This window comes from Acinonyx jubatus, chromosome B2, assembly GCF_027475565.1.
Source record: "Acinonyx jubatus isolate Ajub_Pintada_27869175 chromosome B2, VMU_Ajub_asm_v1.0, whole genome shotgun sequence".
NCBI classification, from domain to species: Eukaryota; Metazoa; Chordata; class Mammalia; order Carnivora; family Felidae; genus Acinonyx; species Acinonyx jubatus.
The window spans coordinates 17,722,882-17,738,567 of NC_069385.1; the positions used below are offsets into that span (position 1 = coordinate 17,722,882).

The following is a 15,686-nucleotide window of genomic DNA, read 5'->3' on the forward strand; positions in this document are numbered from 1 at the left end:
AATGTCTGATCAATCTAAGCGAGAAGGGTCCATGTCAAGTCAAAGAGAGAACAGGAGCACTGGACTCATGGTTGTCCTCATAGTACGACTCAAGACAAATGGCGGACTCATTACCTTCTGCACCGACACTTAACAACTGGTAAGCTTTTACGCCAATCCTAAGCCTAATTATGAAGCTTCTTTTGTTTCTTCTTAGGAACAAAATATATAAATATGTGCTGTGATGACAGTATCTTTTGCAAGTTATATTATGCTTTATTAGAACTTCATTTGCAGAGTGCTCAAGGAAAAATATTGAGATAGCAAAAGAAAAATCGAGATATCAATAAAAACTCACCCTTCCACAGTGGACCATTTAGTGGTTTTAATGTACCACACAGTTGAGCAACCATCACCACTATCTAATTCCAGAACATTTTCATCAGCCCTGAAAGAAACTCCCTACCCATTAACAGTCACTTTTCATTTCCCTCACTACCTTGGTCCCGTGAAACCATTTATCTACTTTCTGACTCCATGATTTTGCCTATAGTATTCTGGACATCTCTTATAAATAGAATCATAAAATATGTGACCTTTTGTGTCTGGCTTAAGTTAGCATAATGCGCTCAAGATTCATCTATACTGTAGTACGAATCTGTACTTTATATGGCTGAATAATATTACATTGTATGGATATACCATATCAGGTTTATACATTTATCAATTGATGGACATTTAGATTGTTTCCACCTTTTGGTTACCATGAATAAATGCTGCAATGAACATGTGTGTGTAAGTTTTTGTGTCAACATATGTTTTCGATTCACCTTGAGTATATCCTAGGAGTGGAATTGCTGGATCATATGGCAATTCTGTTTAATTTTTTGAAGAACTTCCAAACTGTTTTCAATACAGCTGCACCATTTTACATTTCCACCAGCAACGCACGAGAGTTCCAATTTCTCCACATCCTTGCCAACACTTGTTTTTGCCTGTTTTTTTTTATAGCCATCCTAATGGATATGAAGTAGTATTTCATTGTTTTGATTTGCATTTCCCTGATGACTAATGATGTTGATCATATTTCATGTGCTTATTGGAAATTTGTATATTTTTTTTGGAGAGATATCTGTTTAAACCGTTTGCCCATTTTAAAACTGGGCTATTTGTCTTTTTATTATTGAGTTTCAAAAGTTCTATGTTTATTCTGGATTTGCAAATATATGATCTGCAAATATTTTCTCCCATTCTATGGGTTTCCTTTTCATTTTCTTGACCGTGTCCTTTGAAGTACAAAAGTTTTTAATTTTGATGAAGTTCAATGTATCTAATTTTTCTTTAGTGACTTGTGCTTTGGGTGTCATATCTAAGAAATCACTGCCTAACCCAAGAATGTTTTCTCCTAAGAATTTTATATTTTTAGTGGCCTAAAACATTTAGGTCTTTAATTCATGTTGAGTTTATTTTGTGTGTGATGTGAGCTAGTGATCTAACTTCATTCTTTTGCATGTGAATATCCATTTGTCCCAGCACCATTTATTGAAGACTCTTCTTTCTCCATTTAATTGTTTGGCACCCTGTTGAAAATCCACTAACCATAAATGTGTGAGTTTATTTCTGAGCTCTCAATTCTACCCCATTGATCTATGTGTTTATTCTTATGCCAATACCACAGAGTCTCGATTACTATTGCTTTGTTGTAAGGTTTGAAATTGAAAAGGGGGAGTCCCTGTAACTTTGTTTTTTTTTTTTTCAAGATAGTTTTGGCTATTCTGGGTCCCTTGCATCTCATATGAATTTTAGGACCAGTTTGTCAATTTCTGCAAAAAAAGGCAGTTGAAATTTTGATAGGGATTGTGTTGAACTGTAGATCATTCTGGGGACTACTACCACCTTAATAATAGTTTTCCAGTCCATGAACATGGGATACCTTTCCGCTTATTTAGTTCCCATTTCATTTGTTTCACTGATGTTTTGTAGCTTCCAATGTACAAGCCTAATACTCCTTTTATTCTTTTTGATGCTATTATGAATGGAATTATTCTCTTAATTTCATTTTTGGATTGACTGTTCACTGATAGAAAAACAGTTTATTTTTGTACATCAATCTTGTGTTATGCAATCTTGTTGCATGCATTTATTAGCTCTAATAGCTTTTATGGGTGGATTCTTTAGGAATTTCTATATACAAGATCATGTCATCTGCAAACAGAGATAGTTTCCCAATAAGATGCCTTTTCTTTCTTTTTCTTTTTTTTGAAGTTTATTTATTTTGAGAGAGAGAGAGCATGTGCACAAGCAGGGGAGGGGCAGTGAGAGAGGGAGGGAGAGAGACAGAACCCCAAGCAGGCTCCACACTGTCAGTGCAGAGGCCACCATGGGGCTTGATCTCATGAACCATGAGGTCAGGACCTGAGCCGAAATCAAGAGTTGGATGCTTAACTGACTGAGTCACCTAGGTGCCCCTCTTTTGTTTTTCTAATTGCCCAGTTTAAATGATTCTTACAGACTAAGAAGCCATTATGAAAAGCATCTGATTAAATATTTATATCCCCAATAAAAATATTTCCATTTTGAATGCTCAGCATTGAGTAACAACTGACAAATGTTAACCAAGAGTCCTTCATTCAGCACGTACCCATAACAGAAGGCTACAAGCTAAAGAATATAGTATAATATAAATATAAGTATACCCCAAACGTGCCTACTGTATGTAATATGAATTTTGCCTCTGTAATTATAGGCTTACTTATTTTTATGAAATATTTTCTATTTATATTTATATTTACATTTATATAGAGCAGCATTTCATAAATTTGGAGCTTAAAGGCTAATTGTCATTGGAGTAAAACATTATATCTATCACTCACTTAGCAACCCATCATGTACCATTTTGATATAATTCTTCCAGAATTTTTTTTTTAATGAGCAACACCTTGTTTCTTTAGAACCAGTCAGTATCTTCTATTGTGTGTCCTCATATTGCCTAGAACATGCCATGTATATAAATATTGGGCTTCAACAAACATTGATTCATTAGATCCTCTGAGGGCTTACTATGCTATTTAACAACGATTAACACAATGATTCTGCTAAAATGTGAGACCAGGAGAATCTTCAAACACAGCTGATCTTTCTACCCAAATGCTAATATAAAAGGCATCAGGGTAAAAGGATACTCATTCTAATAGGTCATTGTACTTATGGTTTTATCAGTGAGTACCCCAAAATTAGCGCTTTCTGACAACAACTGCGGAAGCTCAGATATTCAGATAAATCAGATATGTTCTTCCTCATGAGGTTATGATCCAGGGAGGCTGAAATATAACAGGATGTCAATAGCATTTGCAAGCTGGACTTTCCATAATCACCAGGCTGGGGTTTAGACTGCAGTAGTGACGGAGCTGCTGATATAAAGACAAGTTTTAATTTCTTTGAAAAAATAAACGGCTTAAGAATTGCGATCAGTGTGTCTTTCCTTGTCCTCTAGCACAGTATAGAACAGCAACGGAGAGTGCTCGTTCCGTCTGAATTGCTGACCAAGATGAGTTACCGCATACGCAAGCACTTTATTCCAAGAGTACAGGTGTATCTCAGAAGATTTAAATGAAGAACCGAGAGGCACAAACCTTTGGCGAAAACACTTAATTTCTCCTGAATTTTGTGGGTAACTACACCGTGGCAGGCTTCCCATCTATTTCCTTTTGCTAATAACTAAAGATATTATTATAAACCTTCTAGTTGTTTGTTGACTTTTGAAAAACTTTGCATTCCAACTCCTTCATTAGTCTTGTGGGAGGCTCTCACATAACAGTTATAAATATTTGTTATTTAAGAACACTTTTGTCCTGACAAGAAAAAAATTCTTTATGGATGGTGACGGATTTAACTACACTTATTGTGGTGATCATTTTGCAATGTATACAAATATCAAATCATCATGTCATACACCTGAAACTAACATAATGTTACATGTCAATCAGAACTTGGTTAAAAAAAAAAAAGAACACTTCCATAAAAACAAAAATTCCCTACATTGTTCCTGCAGCTGTATCTACAATAATATTTGAAAAGAAAAGAGAGCTGAACATCCCCACTGTGACTCTATTATACCATTTCTGTAAACACCAATATACAGCTACAGGGTATAAAAACTGAGCTAGAAAATGTGTTTTTAGATGAAGCTTCTGGAATCAGTCCGGTGATTGTTAAAGACACAACATACATCATCACAAACATAAACCTTTCTCAAAGTTAGGATGGGGCTTTTAAATCATTTTCTAAAAGAACCTATGTAATGCTCTGGAAATTGGCAAGTTTAGCAGGCTAAATCAATGTGCTGATGTTGGATAAGGTGTTAAAATTCGGAACGGCAACAAGTAGATTCATCCCCGCTTGGGTAGAGCTATAGATCCGCTCCTGAAGGTCTGTTTTAAAAATCATTGTCATTTTTTTTTTATTTGAAGTCTTCATTCCAGAAAAGTAGGGGGGAAGGAACTGATTTTTATGAAAGGCTGACCCTGACCCTGTGCTAGGCTTTGTGCCAGGTAAAGGCTTTTAATCCTTGTTAACAATACTGAGTCAGAGAGTGTAACTGTCTTTACTCTAGTTGCACATCTCTCTAGAAGGTTAAATTATCAAATAATTTAAGCATCATTAATTGCCCCTAAGGGACTCCCAGTGTGCCCCCCTCTTCTCTATAGATCACGGATTCACAGAGGAACAGAGTTTGAGGTCTAGAGCAATTTAGAATAATCCACCCGCTCCAATCCCCTCCCCACCCCGGCACTCCTACTCTTTATCATTGTCACACTCAGCCCAAAGTGTTTGGCTTGGCGAGGGCTTTCTTTTATGTTGTCTTTTCATCCTCTCGAGTACCCTGTGAGGGAGATACCGTGACTATTTTTAGATGAACAAACCGAGGCTCAGAGAGATCGTTTGGCATTTTCAAGGTCAAAGAGTGGCACATAACAACTAAAGCCCAGCTCACAGCTCTCTGGACCCCAAGACGACACTCTAATATATAACATCAAATGGTGAAATAATTTTTAGTGTGACTTCTGTGAGACTGACCATCTCCTCTTTTATATCTTGAATGCGTCCAACTCCATTCAATGCTATTTTTCAACAGTCTACCACGGCATCCAGTGTCATCGGCCATTACGCACCCATTACCCAAGTCACTGGAATGCACAGGTGGAACTGACAGAGGTCACACAGCCTCTCCTTTTGCTTCCAGAATGTTACGTGTGAACGTAATCCCAGAATGTCAAAGCGGCTAATGGGTGAAGGAGAGTAGAAGAATGTGGAGTTCCTTCACTCCTCCCCTTAGCCTACTGTAGGCAATCACAGAGCCTTGCATATTGTGGAGCACTTCCACCAGGAAAGGGAAAAACAGGAAGCAGTAAGTCATAGTAAAACACACGTGAAATCCTAAATACACCTGAAATGCCTATCAAGACAAGCAGATGCCCCTCAAAGACAAGCTGAATGATTTTTAAAGGCCTCTTAAGGTCAACTCCAACATCCCCATTTTTTTTCAACAGATACTTGCCAAGGATCAGGCAGAAAACTATATCCCAACTGTAATATTACCATTATCTTTCACAAACAAATTTCTAACACTTACTCTTTCTTTGGATGCCCTATAAAGAAGTACACACTAAAAGTCCTCATCCTCCCCCACTCCCCAAACGATTCTTCATTCTTGGCAACTATGGTTATACGAATGTTATGTCTGTGGTTTCTATTTTATGGCCAATTTGTAAAAGTGAAGGGAGCTCCAAAATAGTTCACTCTATGAATTATATATTTTTATGTTGCCTGCTTGTAAGTTCTGCAAATGCCACAAATCCCCAGGGGCTGACAGGCTTGTGTGGAACATGCCAAATAAACAGAAGTCTTTCCAAAATCCTGAGCACAACAGTAACTACCACCAGATGACGTGTACGATTTCAATCGCTTGTCCCTGGTTTGCATTGGTAAGGGGGACAAAGAAGACTTTCTAGGTGAAAAGCATGCTTGGTCTGGACCAAGACTTCCATAGCGTATGATTACAGGACTCCTTGGGGACCGGTCTCGTTAGAAGAATTAACATCAATTCTGCTTTTAAGTCTTTGCAAAATGGCATTTAATATGGTATGTTACAAGCTGTGGTTCCCAAATGGCTGTATATTTGAACTACCTGTGGAACTTTAAAACGACAGATTTCTGGGCCCCATTCTAAGACTAGCTGAGGGGCGTCTGGGTGGCTCAGTTGGTTAAGCGTCCGACTTCGGCTTAGGTCATGATCTCATGGTTTGTGGGTTTGGGCCCCGTGTCGGGCTCTGTGCTGACAGCTCAGAGCCTGGATGGAGCCTGCTTTGGATTCTGTGTCTCCCTCTCTCTCTGCCCCTCTCCCACTCCTCTGTCTCTCAAAAATAAATAAATGTTAAAAAAAAAAAAAAGACTAACTTAAACAGAAAGTCTAGGAGGAGGGTCAGGAATCTAGCTCTAAAATGCTCCTGGGGTGGGGGTGGGGTGGGGTCTCTGCCATCACTAAGGAGCTAAGGTGGGGGAGAGGGTTGTCTGTGTAAACGCTGGAGGGGACAAGGTGAGAACCCTGTTTCCTCTTCCTTGGGTCTCCCTGGAGTGCCCACGGCCTCCAACCCATAGTTAAAAGTCATGATTAGACTGATAAACATGCTCACACTACATTAACGCCTACTTACCCAGAATGGTTACAACTAGTGTCCTGGTTAACTGAATGTGTACATTAACTGAAATTTACACTAAACATCATCAAAGTATTAGACCCGACTCAGTACTCATATTATGCTGAAGATGAAATTGCTTTCTTTGAGCAACAAAACTGCCCCTTGTGTTTTACATCCTCTCTGTCCCATGGTTACTCAGACCCATGTGGGGACAGTCACAGCCAGGTCTTTGTGAGACCTGAACTCAGGTACACTTCTGCTTCTCGATGTCTCTGTCCACATGACTTTGTTTTGTTTTAAGACAGAGAGAGAGAGAAAGAGAGAGCATGCAAGCAGGGGGAGGGGCAGAGGGAGAGAGAGAATCACAAGCAGACGCCACACTCAGCACAGAGCCCAACGCCGGGCTCGATCTCATGACCATGAGATCATGACCTCAGCCGAAATCAAGAGTCAGACGCTTAACCGACTGCACCACCCAGGTGCCCCAAGACATTGAGAAGCAGTTCACATCCATTCGGCAAGTCCTCATTTTAAAGTTTCCTAGGACACGGTGATGCTAGGAGCCATCCATATCACACCTTCCTCATCCATAAAAGTGGAAAACTGGGTTGAAAGCCAATAAATGATCCTCTCTTCTTAAACTAAAATTCTTCAATCTATATTGCTTATAGATATAAGCAATATATCTGGAAAACCTTAAAAATTAACACTGGATTTTAATATGTTTCCTTGTTAAATATATTCATAAAAAAGAAACATACAAAAAACCCGTTCCAGTAGTTTGTGCTGATAACATGGATTCCATCTCAGGGTGTACAGAAGTCTCTCTTGGAACCTTTGTCATTTCTGTCCCCGTCCCGCTCTTGTTTGGGCTGCTCACGTAATAAATCTTCTTTTATGTTCTTCTTATGTTTCTCTTCCTTTCCACAGTTTTAATCACTTCCAGCTCTCTGCTTATTTTAAGACCACCACCAACACCACAGCCTGCACAACACAGGGCTTCAGGCTTCCTGCTGGGCTTTCCAGAACTCAGGAGGCATTGTCACTGACATCAAGCCATTGTAGGTCCTCTGCCAAACGCATGCCCATTTGGTAATCACCATCAACTCCCCAGACCCTTGGGCTAATTTCCTCCACTCTAGAGAAGGAAACACATAGGACCCATTTAAGAACTCTATTTTCCCTCACTGCCAGACCTCTTGAATAGAGAGTTCTTTCTATTCACAACTCTCAAATATCATCCCTGTGTCTTCTAATTATTCATAACCTATCTTTTCCCAGAAGCCTTGCCAAATCTGAACCTTATGCTTTCTCCTTTATCCCTGTTCCTACCTGAAACAGTTTCATGTTGAATGCTATCTACAGAAAGACAAAAGCTACAAATCCATCACAAGCCCATCTGTTTTATTTGTGTAATAGATTGGGTATTTTATGTGCACAGTGGATACTTAAAAAATATCTGTCTATTAAATAGATAGACTGGTTGGATAAAAATACTATTCAATGTTGTTTTAGAACCAATGCTGTCATATTTGTCATTATTAAGGATGCTCTTCTGGTTTTCTTGTCTGCTAAAACTATAAGGTAAATCTATCAATTTTTCTTAACCCTCATATTTTCCAACACTCTTGTGCTATATTACATAAGAAAAAGTTTGGTGATGTGGAGAAAGTCCCCTGTATTGAAAGTCATAAAACTTTGGCTTTCTCCTTGGCCAAACTAGTTGAAGGACCTTGAATGAGTGACTTTGAACAACTTCTCTGGGCCAAAGTTTCCACAAATATAATTGGGGATATTGAATCCGATGATTTCAAGGCTCCTCCCTATTCACATCTCATGATTGTAAGGGAGGATTGCACAACAGTTACAGATGTTCAGGGGGTCATCTGAATGGCATCTTGCACTTTTAAATATTCATTCCATTCTGGTCTATCTAATGTCCTTATCTCCATTATATACATCATTATGTTATTTCCAGGAATGTAATACCCTTTACATTATAACAGAATCCTCATACAAAGAAGCAATTTTCACAAGGAGCCAGAAGCAATTTTTGGATGTGATGATTAAGCCATCATAGTTGGAACTTTAAAGTATGCTTCAGAACAAAAATGATTTCTAGTTTGATTAAAAACTCAAATTCCAGGTGACCTTGAGTGAATGCTATCAATGCCATGGACAAGAAGATGAATACTTTCAAATTTTGAATTGACAAATGCTAAAAAAAAAAAAAAACAAAAAAACCCCACCATATTAAGGAAAGACAGATTCACTTTTAATTCTGCAACATTCTTTATGCTTCTTTGTCTGGTCAGTATACAAATCACAGGCAAGAAGAAGCCCATAATCTGGGTATCTCGTTACTCCAGTAGGTTACAGTTTCTAAAGTTCAAACCTCAGTTTGGTCCATAGAAAATGGAGTCCATGGAATACTCAGATGTTTGACAGAGAAGAGAAATGACGTCCACATGCCATGTATATGAATTGTGAGCAGAATGTGGAGGATGTGTAAGTGTTAGAGGCTAACCCATCCTGAAGAAGTATTTCAAAGTGTTAACATGGGACTTAGTCTTGCTTCTACATATACATAGTAGCCCTACTGAACTTGTGCTAGGAACCTCTGCCCATTCTCCTAAGTGCCCTTATTTAAACCCTCTGGATGGCTTTTATAATCAAAATCAAATGGAGAAACGCAAATGGGTTTGGCACTCCTATTTAACCCTCATCTTCCTGTGTACGTGTGTGTATGTGCCTTGTATGTTTTGTTGCGTTCAAAGACACTATAAGTAACGTGGTTGTAGTAAGTCTGAGCCAATTTCAGCCATTTCCAGAACTTTCTCATATACCATGTATTCTGTGATTTACAAGTTCCTTATTACACAAAACTCAGAAAGAGAGTCACAGATTTATCAAAAAGAACACAGGATGATTCGGTCCTCAAATTAGTTCTAGATCTAGAGCTGTTCCATTTTTAGTATTAACCAATTGACTTCTATATTAACTTTTGGCCCAGGATATGGAATGATGTAGATGCTTTTGGGTAGATAATCTTTCCACCAGACCCACATACTTAGTTTTTAACTCTCCATTCAATCTAGAACACGTTTTATCTTCATCACATCCGCCTCCAAATAAAATACGCATAGACATTTTAGTTTATACAGACGTTTAAGGGTTAAGAGTCTGCTTTAAAGTTAGGCCTTATTTCTTTATGTGTTCTTTTTATCCTATTTTTTTAAAAGAATTTATGCTCTGAGCCCAACCTAAAAACTCATTTGTTATAATGCAATAGAGAAGAGGTGTTGGTTATTGATTGCAAGTTTCAGAATTTATAGCAAGTATTGGTGGCATGGGCCAACCATTCAATTTAGAAAGGTCTCCTCTGGATGTGGGGAGGTGGGAGGGGGAGAAGAGTCAATTATTCTTATTACGAACATCACAAGAGAAGACTGTCCTCACTGTAAACAGTACAAATGCTGGGGGAAGAGCCACACTTGGTTGTCAATCCCCCCCATTCTCATCAAAGCACTGTGTAAAGGTTTTAAAACCAAAGGCTTAGATTCACTGTCCACTGTGAACCACAGCATTATTTTCCACTTAAAATGTCTGAAGCAAATTTCAGTTTGAGTGTGAATTTGTAGCAAGAAACTTCTTCTTGGATTCAAATAACCATTGTTTAAATTCCTTGGCTGCGTTTAAGATTTTCATACCACAACCCACAACTTAAAATAGTGTAGCAGATTGGTACAGTAATGGCCTCAAATTAATCCCCCTTTTCTATATTCATGCAAAAGTGTAACCTCTTTCCACATGGGCCTTGAGCCTGGCCACACAATCTGCTTTGATCAATGGGACAGTAGGAAGCACAATGCAAGCAGAGGCTTGAAAAGAGCCTGCCCACTGAGTCCAGATCCTGCTTGCCTCTGGGAGACTTTCCCCTACAATATGAACTTAGACCAGCCTTCAGGAGCATAAGAGACCCTGTGGAATATTGAAAACTCTGTGACTAATTATTCAACTGATAATTACTGGGCTCTTACTGAGCGCCTGCCATTTGGTCAGGAGCAAGAAATGAATCGATTATTGCGATAATTAGATTGTTTGTCTCTGAGTAGACTCTAAATTCCATGACGGTAGGGGTATATCTGCTTTTCCTTATTCTACATCTTCAGTCCCCAGCTCAATGCCTGGCACGTAGTAGCTACTCAACAAATAGCTATTAAATGAATAAATACAACAAAGGCTATGACAAACACCCTGCTCCATGGGAACTCACGATCTAGCAAGGGAACCAAACACTGGCCTGCTTGTTCTGATACCCTGTGGGAGTGGCTCACTAGAGATATGAATATAGCAGTAGGAGAAGAGGAACAAGGGGTGATGAACTTGGCCTAACAGGCTCAAGGGAACTTTCACAGAGAATGTGACATGGGAGCTGGGCCTTAATACCTCTAGAAACTGTGTAGCCTCAATTTAGTCATTCTCCCTTTGCCAAAGTACAGCTACCTGATTCTTGTTGGTTTGAATTAATAAGGAACTTTCTAGCCCTCCATGCTTGACTTGGCTATGTAGAGTTAGCTTCTTGGCATTTTTCATATTCTTCTGTGTGTGTGTGTGTGTGTGTGTGTGTGTGTGTGTGTGTGTTTGCGTGTGTGTGTGTTTGCGTATGTTGCACATGTGATATGCAAGGAAAATACACCATGCTAAGTTCATCAACTTTCTGGGCTAGTGTTGCCTCATGCCCACCAGGTGTCGAGAGACAGGACAGGAAAACTGAGGACCTGCGCTCTAAGAACAACTGGCTTAACCGTGACTACAGAATTCCCATGATTATGGGGTGCTTGGGTGGCTCAGTCAGTTAAGCGTCCAACTCTTGTTTTGGCTCAGGCCATGATCTCATGGTTTGTGAGATTGAGCCTTGCGTTGGGCTCTGAGCTGACAGCAGGAAGCCTGCTTGGGATTCTCTCTCTCCCTCCCTCTCTGTCCCTTCCCCCACTCATGCTCTGTCTCTCTCAAAATAAATAAACGTTAAAAAAAAAAAAGAATTTCCATGATCGTTTATATAATATCTCCATACATCAGTGAAGTTGCTTTTGTTTCAGGTAACAGAAAACCCAACCTAATTCAAACAATAAGGAAAACATATTCTCCTACAAATAAATAAAGAAAATATATCCTCTTTCAAAACAGAAGTTATTAGGTATAGAGGTTTTAGGATTCTTTCCTTATTTTTGTTCCATCCTGCTCTGCCACCATAGTAAGTCAATATTGTTCCCAGACTAGTGTTCCTCATGTTTCATGATGGCTGCTGCAATTCCAGCCATTACATGCGGAATAGCAAAATCCAGGGGAAGAAAAGACTATCTTTCCTGGATGTTTCCTTTAAGGTCTGAAAATCTTACCTAAAGGTCATGAGAAAATTTCCCCGCCCGTTTCCTTGGCGAGGACCAAGCCAGCAGGCTGCTCTCCACTAACCATTAGCAAACAAAATGAGACAGTAATTATTGCCTAGAATTACTTAGTTACCTTTGAGCTGAGGATGGGATTACCTTTCCCATAGGGTAAAATATAAGCAAAGTCAGATTTCTGCTAAAGGGGAGGAGACGGTGGGGAAATGAAAGTGGGGTTTGCAAGTAACAGGCTCTGCTATAGCAAAAGGACCTATTGTTCTTGATCCTCCAAAAAGCCATTCTTGAAAACCCCATTCCTCAACTACAGAAGACACAGTAAGAAAGGCAGACACAGAAAACTTGCTAAGCAACAAGGTTCTACTTGCTGGCTGTGTCCCCACAGCGTCTCCATCCCCTCGGCACGGATTTGCTGATAGCTGGAGAAGGGGACAGATGACATACATTCCCCTTCTACATAAGACAACATCACCACCACCACTCACCCACCCCTGCCCCCCCCCACACTGACATGAGATGAAGAATTCGCCACAAGGTGAACTTGAGCTGTAAGATTAACTCCACAAAAGAATCTAGAATTCATAAGGTATTTTTAGCTAGAGATGATAATAAGACATTTAAATTGCTCTCAGATGAAGAAATGTCATACTGCCTACATGTTGTAGGCTTTTCACAAGTACATCTTTTTTCCTAAATGGATTAATTTTGAATAAGTGTGTCATGTAATGTAGACCCAATCCACCAGCATGGACAGGAGTATGTAGGCTGGTTTTTATTTGTTTTCATTCGTTACTTGGTGCTGGGTAAACAGGTTTTTTCATAAATTCCCACCAAGATGAAGTATTTCCCATTTCCTATAGGGAACTATGATCACATTCAGACTATCAAACACTGCTAAATGAAAGAACCATTATTGCAAAAATACTTTTTAAAAAACTGACATGAATATTTGCCATCAGGATTTCACTATAATAAATGGAAATAGTAACAGAAAGAGGGGGAAAGGAAGACAATTTTCAGAGCAACAAATGTCTTTATATAGTTAGAGAGCCCCCACTGGATGTCAAACTTCTGATTTTCCCCATAGTTGTCAAGGAGTTGGACCCGAATAAGCCATAAGAAAATCCTTGTTAGCAGAGTTCATGGTAAGCTAGAAAAATGTGGTAAAATGAAGAAAGCTGAAGTTTGAAATGAGAGAAAGGACCACAGGTTTTAAGTGTTTAGTGCTGATTCTCGGACTGGAGCCTTCCAAGAGCGCTGGGGTAAGATCCAGTCCTTGCCAAAAGGCAACCATTGTCCCGGCCAGAGCGTCAGTTACGCTGGATGACCAAGCTATGCCACTAAAGTGCAGGGGCTCATCATCCACCAATATTCCACTCCAGGCTCCCACCAGGGACTATCTCCTTGAACAGAGAGCCACTCAGATTTATCAAAAGGCTGGCTTTTTGATTGATTGAAGAACAGAGAATCCATCCATTTCTCTGTAAACTCTGGATTTTGTCTTGGACCACGCTGGGCGATCACAAGGCTGTACATTACAGCATAATTTCTTGGCCCCATCAAGAGCTGTCTTGACCGAGTGACATTTTCATGTCCTTGGTGGTCATCAAGGGACACTATAAGATAGAGCATCACACAATCCACTTCTGTGTTTGTGATAGGGAAGTAATTAACCACTCTCTCTCCTAACTTCCTATTTTTTTTTTTCCTCATCACAGGGCTCTTATTTGTTGGTACCTTACATGTAATTATCTCAGTTTGTAAATCAACCCAACACTGTGAATACAAGTACTCCCGTATAAAAGATGAAAAGCTGAGAATTAGATGAATTAAGTAATTGGTCCAAGGTCAATTGCAGAGCTGGCATTCAAGCCCAAACTCATGCTCTTTAATCCACTACACTACCTGGAAAACTAGTATATTTCTGCTTCATGGAAAATAAGAACTGTAGCCATTTATAGCCCCCCCCCCTTTTTTTTTTTTTGGCTACCAGGAAATTCAGAGTAAAGTCTTTTCAAGTACAGCAATTTTTTGGACTTTAGGGTCTCTGTATATTACAGTTTCAATTCCAATTTATATTTTCCATGGTTCTGATATGTTTTCATTTATATTTTATCATTTTATTTTATATTTTCTATCAATGGTCCCAAATTGTTTGAAGAATGAGCAAAGTATTAAATCTACCAACAAATAAAAGGTATTATTATTTTGTTGCCTGTTAAAATATCAGCTTAAAGTTGTGTGTTGTTTTTTTTGTTTTTGTTTTTGGTTTTTTTTTTTTTTGCCTATGGCAAATACACAATCTCATGATAGACCAGCTGCAAGCTTGACTCAGTTTAGAGCAGTTATTATAATTAACAAGACTTGTAATTTTCCCTCCTTCCTCTGGTAATAGTATCCCCATTTTCTTTTAGAGAATCACCCCCTTGCCCGCTCTGCCCATGAGATTTTGGAGGGCTGCCCTCAACCTTGCCTCACGGGAGGATGTTTGACCTGGGCATGGTCAACCAACACATTCCATCCACTGGACATGATAACTGGTTAACAGGTGGGCATCTGACCCTAGGTGTCCAATGAGACTCCATCTCAGGAATTTGTAGCCCTGCTGAAGGTCAAGTCCTTTTTTTCTACTACAATTAGTAAGTGAGATGCTTGCCTGGGTGTGCAGGTAGCCATTTAACCACCAAAGGAGCCTACCTAAGAGTTAGGATGCCCAAGAACTGGGAGGTAAGAATAGACCAGAGCTGATGGTACAGACTGAGTCCCTGGATCCAGCCATACCTGATTGAGAGGCTTTAGTTATGTGGGTGAATATATGATCCCTTCCCCAAAGATAACTCCACCTGTGTGCATGTACACACACACATACACACACACACAAAGACACACACTTCTGTGTTTGTTTAAGCAGTTGGGCTTTTATCACTTACAACATAAAGACCTGACGAACATTTTGAGAAACTGGTGAACGAGCCTATATTAAAGTCAACTTCTTCCCCGAAGGCTTTTTCTAACTCTTCTGGGCCACAATAATGCCATTGTACCAGACCTGGACTGCTTCTCACATGCAATAAATAAGCCTCATCACCTGTTTAGGCCACTGTTTAGTTAGGTTTTGTGTTGCCTTCCAGAGAACACATTTGCAAATGATGCAGCCGCTTCCCCTTTTAATTTTGCGATAATTATATTAATTTTTTTTAATGGCCACAGGTATTATTAGCCTCTGGGGAAACCAAGAGCGCTCATGGCTAAGAGAGCTCCAGTCTCCAATCATTCCTTTAGGTCCCGCTATGCACCAACACGGCCGAAGGAGCACCATTAGCTTAAAAATTCTGTACCTATGATCAAAATATGTCACCGGAAAGCTTTGTGCTTTCTTTCTTCAAGTGCTTTAAAATTCTTTCATTTGACAAGGTACTCTCTTCTCTGGGGTAGTTTATAAAATATTTATGGTTGGAAGTCAAAGGTAGCTGGGTAAGGAGGTGCGTTATAAACACCAGCTGCACTAGCAGCCTGTCAAATGTAGCTCACTGTAGTGGTTTTAATCTGCTCGGTGAGGGCAAAGACTCCTTCCAGAAGAGGTGTCAGGTTGATTTTAAAA

The 15,686-nt window shown here is 39.4% G+C and overlaps 1 protein-coding gene across 5 annotated transcripts in view; it reads right to left on the reverse strand.

The window, feature by feature from the left end:
- Nucleotides 1–15,686, reverse strand: part of UST (uronyl 2-sulfotransferase) — a 312,146-nt gene that overhangs the window by 141,050 nt on the left and 155,410 nt on the right. The window lies entirely within an intron of this gene.